Source organism: Phocoena phocoena, chromosome 9, assembly GCF_963924675.1.
Source record: "Phocoena phocoena chromosome 9, mPhoPho1.1, whole genome shotgun sequence".
Lineage (NCBI taxonomy): Eukaryota > Metazoa > Chordata > Mammalia > Artiodactyla > Phocoenidae > Phocoena > Phocoena phocoena.
In genome coordinates this window covers 81,748,465-81,756,296 of record NC_089227.1, presented here as the reverse complement: position 1 = coordinate 81,756,296, position 7,832 = coordinate 81,748,465, and the positions used below count along the sequence as shown (strand labels likewise).

The window sequence follows — 7,832 nt, the reverse complement described above, 5'->3', positions numbered from 1 at the left end:
ATTATAATGGATTTCTCTCAGGTTTACTAGAACCTCATATGCTTATCTAATTTTACCTTAATTTTTTTAAAAAAAATATTAATACAACAGTATAAAGACCAGAATAAAATTCATCCATAATTCCTCTGCCCAGAGAGAACCACTTTTAACATTTTGGTGTATTCCTTATTTAGATTTGAGAATGCTAAATGGAATAGGTTATGGTTCAGGAGGATATTTTCATAGGAATGACAATCTTAATTTTAAGAGAATGGGAAATCAAAACTTTGCGAAAAACTGAAGTACCAATTATTTGTAATTATGCAATTATTCAATCAGGAGATTGTTCTCTCTCAATGCTCACAGACTCTAGGTATTGAAAGGTACCTAAGAGGCCAGGTATCGCTTCAATAGGTGGTGTTGAGTCTTTGACAGAACATGATTTAGTAATTATTTGGGTCATTCTGACAACTCTCCTTTTTAAATCATTTTACTGATTAAAGATTTTAGAGTTCAGTATTTAAGACTTTTTCAAAGTTTAAAAAATATTTATTAGTGCTTGCTTTGGCAGCACATATACTAAAATTAGAACGATACAGAGAAGATTAGCATGGCCCTTGTGCAAGGATGACATGCAAATTCGTGAAGCGTTCCATGTTTTTTGGGTCATTTATAGAGACATGGATGGACCTAGAGACTGCCATACAGAGTGAAGTAAGTCAGAAAGAGAAAAACAAATATCGTATATTAATGCATATATGTGGAATCTGAAAAAATTGGTATAGACAATCTTATTTACAAAGCAGAAATAGAGACACAGATGTAGAGAACAAACATATAGATACCAAGCGGGAAAGGGGGTGTGGGTGGGAAGATTGGGAGATTGGGATTGACATATATATATACTACTGATACTATGTATAAAATAGATAACTAATGAGAACCTACTGCATAGCACAGGGAACTCTACTCAGTGTTCTGTGGTGAAGGAAATCCAAAAAAGAGGGTATATATGTATATGTATAGCTGTACATTATAAACTAACACAATATTGTAAAGCAACTATACTCCAATAAAAAAAAATTTATTATAGACCAGTGGTTGCAAAACATATGTACTCATCAGAATCACCTGGGCAGGCTTATAAACACAGATTTCTGAGTTTCTGATTCAGTACATCTGGGTTGGGGCTTGAGACTGCATTTCTAACAAGTCCCCACCCCAGGTGATGCTAGTGCCGCTGGCCTGGGGAACCACACTTTGAGAACCACTGATACAGAGGCTACTTACAGTTTAGACAGTTTAGAAAAGGCAGTTTTCCCTTAACACTGCAGAAAGAGTTTCATCCTTACAATTTAGCATCTTCCATTTGGGATATTTCACACTGCAGTGATGAGCTCTAGGTTTTATTTAGGATTTTTAACATGAAATTTTGTAGTCTGATTTTGAGTATGTCAGAATGAGTATGTCAGAAACAAGCTCGAGTATAAACTATAGGAGTTCAACGTAGATCTCTACAGGCATGAGAGAGGAAAAGCAATTTCATCAAAAGAAAACCTCCGAAATTCTAGAATTTCCTATTTACATGCAGATCGCCTATAAAAGCTTATAAATCTGTTATGTATGGTGAAAATTTCTGTTTCTCATGTTCTAAACCCCAACTATTTTAGTTTTCCTCTTCAAACTCTAAATCTTGCGTGTGAGGGTGATCTGGCGGCAACATCTGTCACCCCTTTGATTGCCAGGGTTGATTGGGCTGATCTGGCTGGCTAAGCAACTGTCCTCTTCCTCCCTGCCCGCTCCACCACGTGTGTCCCTCCTGAAGCTGCGTGCTGGTGGAGGAGGGCAACCTTCCCCGATAGAGGTGGATCTTTCTTCCTTCAAGTGCAGGCAGTAGCTGTGCTTTCCTGCTAGGACCTCCAAACAAGCTCTCACGGTCCATTCGTAGGACAACATAGGGCAGTCAACCTACCAGGACTCCAGATACATCCTAACGAGGGCTCTGCAAGTGGCGGTCTGCCTTTCTTAAAAAAATAAATAAACCCAACCCCCCTAAACCTCATTAACATGGCTCTTCCTCTTCTCTTACCCACGATCAGTATCCAGCCACCCTCACAGACGTTCCTAGTCCAGAGGCCTCACCCATTTTCCAATCTTCTGATGCTGTGTAGAGCATCTGCAGAGTATGAGACAGGAACAAGAGGTCCAGTGGGTCTCAGCCCTTTGCCAGGCCACCCTGCACTGACGCGAGAACTCTAAAATTTTGCGTTTCAAAATGTCTTGCAGTCATCGAGGCAGGATACTGGTTTTGGAGTCAGGTGACCTCCATTCCAGCTCTAGTTCTGCTGCGAGTCAGAACAGCAGGCAAATTGGTTAACAGTAGGCAAATTGGTAAACTCATTCTGGTGTGACGTCCAAGAGTTTAGGACTTTGGTGTCAAGCAGACCTGGGTTTGAACCCGGGTTTCTGATAGTCACTGGCTCTGGGAATCTGTAAAAATGGGGACAATAGCAATGCATACACTGAACAGGGTTGATGTAAATATCAGAATATAGAGATCCGTCCCAGTGTCCCACACTGTAGGCACCCAATACTGCTAGTTATTATTACTATACATAGAATGATAGGGTTGGCCTGGATAATTGATACTGTGGCACTTAATTGATGCTTTAGGCACAGTGCTATGATTTTAAGTAAAATATATAGTTGAAAAATAATGATGGCTGTATTAGTCTGTCAGGGCTGCCATAACAAAGTACCACAGACTGGTGGCTTAAACAACAGGAATTAATTTTCTCATAGTTCTGGAGGCATCAGGGTGTCAGCAGGTTGGTTTCTTCTGAGGCCCTTCTCTTTCTCTTGTAGGTGGCTGTCTTCTCCCTGTGTCTTCACATGGTATTTTCCTCTGTGTGTGTTTGTGTCCAAATTTCCTCTTCTTGTAAGGAAACCAGTCGTATTGGATTAGGGCCCACCCTAATGACCTCATTTTAACTTAATTACCTCTTTAAAGACCCTATCTCCAAATACAGTCACATTCTGGGGTGCCAGGAATAACGCAGGAATTTTGAAGGGAAACAATTCAGCTCATAACAATGGCTAAGCATGCAATTTGGGCCTTTTTTTCCTACTGGGTTTGATGAAGAATTGTGATGAATTGATCTTTAATTTTGGGTTTTCAGTTTTTGTTTTGGTGAGTCATTTCATGGTGAACCTTGGGTAGTCAAAAACAAAAGACAAAAGAAATCAAAAACACTACCACCATCACCACCACTGAAACCCAGAGGGAAGCAGTGGCATCAATCATGTCAAAGAAAATAATTCTCAAACCACTATTTAACATGAGAATGTACATTTTATTTTTAAATTTTTTCCATTTTAATAATATATTTCATTTAACCCGATATATTTAAAATCATTTCAACATGTAAGCAATGTAAGGAAATTATTAATGAGATGAGAATGTACATTTTAAATGCTCACAGGTTTACCTAATCCTGTCTTGTTTTCTGAGAATTACTAGCCTAGCTCCATAATATCTGGCTTATTCAATGGTGTTAATATTGGCTGTGGCTTTGTTTTTTGTGCCAACATCTGCCTCAGAACTGATGGCCTCACTTTCTGCAAAAGAATACTGATCACCCACAGATTAAATACATTAGTGGCAAGAAACAATTTTCACATTCCATATTTTCTGCTATGTGGGCATGTATTGACTAATAAATTAATGCCCTCGTGGGCAGTTGCCTGGCAAAGCTCTGAGATCCCTGATACCTTTTGTTTCTACCTCATGCTCTTAATTCATGACACACTAATGATTTCCAGATCAGTAAGTGTACTTGTTAAAATGTATTTAAACACAGTCTATTGCAAACCAATACTTCTGTCATTGGAGTTGGGAAGAATACGTCAGCTTACCTTGGCTTGGGAGCTATTTCAGCGAGGAAGTTCTCTTGGGTGTGAAAAAGATCATGTTTAATAAACAGTGCTTGGGATGTACTTGGTGCTCAAAAAATGTCAATTTGTGATTCATTTTATCCAAAGTCTCAATTCATTGTGGGCAAAATCATGAAATGATTTTACCTTCTCAAGTTATGCTCTGCCTCTGGGTAATGGGCTCCTTTGAGGCATTTCAGTGCAATTCCACAACTTTAAAGACACAGAAGACAGTTATTAGGCTAGTTCATCGATCATGTTTTTTTTTTTTTTTTTTTTTTTTTTTTTTTTTTGCGGTACGTGGGCCTCTCACTGTTGTGGCCTCTCCCACTGCGGAGCACAGGCTCTGGACGCGCAGGCTCAGCGGCCATGGCTCACGGGCCCAGCCGCTCCGCAGCACGTGGGATCTTCCCAGACCGGGGCACGAACCTGCGTCCCCTGCATCGGCAGACGGACTCTCAACCACTGCGCCACCAGGGAAGCCCCATCGATCATGTTTTAAGGGCAGTACTATCCATTTAAAAATATTAAACTCATATACATTCAAAAGTAAAAAATATATATGTATATAAAACTCATACTTGGCCTAAATCTCTAGCCATACCCCTGCCCATACAGGTAAGACTTTTGGCTCTAGCTGCTTGCTACTGGTCGTGAGGGTGGTGGGCAGAGTGGTGGTAAGGGGAATAGTAGTGGTTGTTGGTGGTGGTAGAAGCCGGAGCAGTGGTTTGTAGGCCGGCCGACTGGAGCAGGCAGAGAGCACATGGTGGACACTCTCTGAGGCACCTGCCCTCACTCCTACCTTCTCACTGCTTCCCCTATGGTGCTGGGGCGGGGAGCAAGTAGGAAAGACAGAGGCAGGGGTCTCCTTATAGAATGGCCTATAATGAAGTAGCAGCTACTACTCTGCCGATTATGACTGGCACTTGTACATTTGCATTTTGTGGTAGCGACCAAATGCTATTCTCTCTGTGGTATGTTTGTTGATTCTTTGAAGGGTGCTGATAGGGGCCTCCTCTTTGCACAGTCCCTAGTTTGAGGGGTCTGGCTTGGATTCCAGCCACCATGGCCACAGCCCCTGCCACTTCACTTGGGGTCCACATCACTTGGAGTCCCATAACTGTTGGGTGATTGTTCAGTTCAGTAAAAGTGAGGTGGCTCAGACATATAGACCCCTTCATCAGTGTCGTCTTGACCCACAGGCACTCAAGAATCCTTGTTTCTCCAAAGAGTGGAAATTCAGGTTGCCTCTCCCAGACAAACCTTCTCTCAGATCTATCATCACTCTCTGACGTGGCATCAGGCACTTGGCCATTCTGGTCCTTGATCCACTCTTAGATAAGATACTCATCTGTAGCCCCCACTGTAGTTGGGGATGAAAGTTTGGGAATCCTCTACTTTTATTATCACCTTTCTTTGGTTTGCAGGAGGTAAAGGAAGAGAATAGCCTCATTTCAGTGAAGCTGTAGTCTCCCAAATCAAGATCTCCTCTCTTCCAGTTCTTCCCTCAGTTCTTCCAGAACGGCAGCTCTCCACAAGCCCCATGGGATGCTGCCTCCTCCTCAGTAGCTGTGGCTTTGACTCAGAATGTGGGGTCTTTCTGGACCTTTTCTTTCATCTTTGGGTCATAGTTGCCGATTCTGTGTCTCAGAGCCTAAAGCTATAATGTTACTTTAGTTTTGTTCCCCTAAGCGGAAATAGGAAGCAAAAGGAATGGGTTACATGGTCTTGAACATCCCATCTAATTATGAGATCTGAAAGTAACTTGCTAAAGAGGGGGGGGCCTACATTGCAAGAAATAGCTTTGCAAAGGAAGGTGTAATGCTAGATTTTGTAGGGCTGGGACTACAAATGCATTGGGTAGTGCTCCAAACACAATCAGAATAGGTGACTACTTAACAGTTCTTCATTTATTGGGTGCTCTAGGCTAAGGTCTGTATTGTTTCTCATCTTCACAACATAATGCAAGGGGGTATAATCAATCTATCCATTCCATGATGAAGAAATTAAAGTTCAGAGAAGTCAAGTGATTGTCCAAATTTTGCAAAACCTCCAAAGTAACATCGTGGGGACTTGCACTCAAATATTCTCATTCCAACATTTGTATTATGTGTTACGGTGTAGCAAATACTTTTACTAAATGTGTCAGCGTGGTCTAAACTGTGGTAACAAATAGGCCCAAGCCTGGACTCAACACAATAGAAGTTTCTTTCTCTCTCACAGGACAGCCCTGGGCAGTTGTAAGGGCCAGTGGGTGACTCTTCTCCATGTCTTCCTGAAGGCTCCTTTCCTCTGTGGCTCTGCTGTCCTCTAACAGGATTTGTTTTTTTTTTTTAAGTCAGGTTTATTTAGGTATAATTTACATATAGTGAATTTCTCCCTTCTTAGGTGTACAGTTCAGTGGGTTTTGATGAATACATACAGTTGCATAACCACTGTCCCATTTGAGATCTAGAACACGTCCATCAGTCCAGAAGTACCCTGGTGCCCCTTTGTAGTCAGTCTCCTTCCCTTCCCCACTGATTTCTATCCTTATAAATTTGTGTTTTCCAGAATGTCTTATAGATGGGATCACATAATAAATAGCCTTTCATGTTTAGATTTTTATTTTCCTCCTTAGCATAATCCTACCAGGGTCCTAAATTTTTTGTGTCATGGGCCACTTAGACAGTCTGGTTGAGCCTGCAAACTTCTTTCTTGGAATAATGTTACAAATGCATAAAATAAAATATTTAAGATTACATAATGAAATTTATATGTTGAAATATCGTTATTAAAGTATTAAAAGAGCTAATTTGTGATGGAGTAGTGTATGTGCTTTTAATTAATGCATTAAATAAGAAGATCTAGCAGTGGGTCTAATGATGACTATACTATCAAAGTAGTTATGAGCATACGCTGTATTTCAGATTTCTCCAACAGCTGTAGTATTGGTGACTTTTATTGGTGAAAGGGTCAGTTACAGCTCATAGTACTGTGCTTTGTTGCCTACATTAACAGTGAAAGGAAATTTAGCATTTCAAATAGAGGTTAGTGGAAATAAAGATTTAAAGATATTCCTCACCTAAATCATAGATTCCCTGAGTTCTATCCATGGATCCTTTGGGGCTCCACGGACCCCAGGTTAAGAATTCCTGCTTCTAGGACCTCACCATCATTTACAACCAGCCTACAGGATGGGAAGGGTGTAGAGAAACAGCTGTGGGAGATTTTCAGGACCTGGCTGGGAGTGGCATATATCACTTCTGCTCACATTCTGTTGGAGAGAACTTAGTCAGATGGCTCCACCTATCTGTAAGAAAGACAAGGAAATTTCATCTAGCTGTGTACCCAAAGATAGATTTTGGTGGCTAGCTGATCGTCTCTGTCACACAAACCTTATTGAATTTAACCCTTGTAGGATACCACTTTACAATACCATCATACGTGATAAAAGCATGGTTTTGAAAAGTTCAATAATAATAATCTCCTTTGGTTAGTAAACCAGCAACTCAGGACACAAATCTGGATCTTTTCATTCCAAATCCTACGCTGTTTGCACTATGTCTTGGTGTCCTTATAATGCCATGTGATTAAGGACCACTACAAAGATCTACTTGCATGAAAATACTGCTCCCTTGTCTATGGAGCCACTGCATTTAGGGTTTAATGCTCTGTGGCTACTGTCTTGAAACTCTTTAATAATTTTATCTTTGAATTTGTGGTTTCTAAGTGAAGTCTGCTGGGACAATGAACCATTCTCTGGGGACTCGGAGCCTTGGCTCACGCACTTGCCCCCCTCTGACCTGGCGGAGGTTCTTGGCTGCCTGCTTCCTGCCCCCTGGTGCCTTGGGCATGCTTTTCCTCCTCCCCACTCTCACCCCATGACCACTGTCACCCTCTACATGACCTAGCAACCAGGTGGTGGCAGCAGAGTGGGG

At 41.3% G+C, this 7,832-nt stretch overlaps 1 non-coding gene across 1 annotated transcript; it reads left to right on the top strand.

Annotated features, from left to right (window-relative positions):
• Window positions 1–534: 534 nt before the first annotated feature.
• On the top strand, window positions 535–641 carry LOC136128655 (U6 spliceosomal RNA). Its single transcript, XR_010656241.1, has one exon. It is a non-coding gene; the product is annotated as a U6 spliceosomal RNA (small nuclear RNA).
• The last annotated feature ends 7,191 nt before the right edge of the window (window positions 642–7,832 follow it).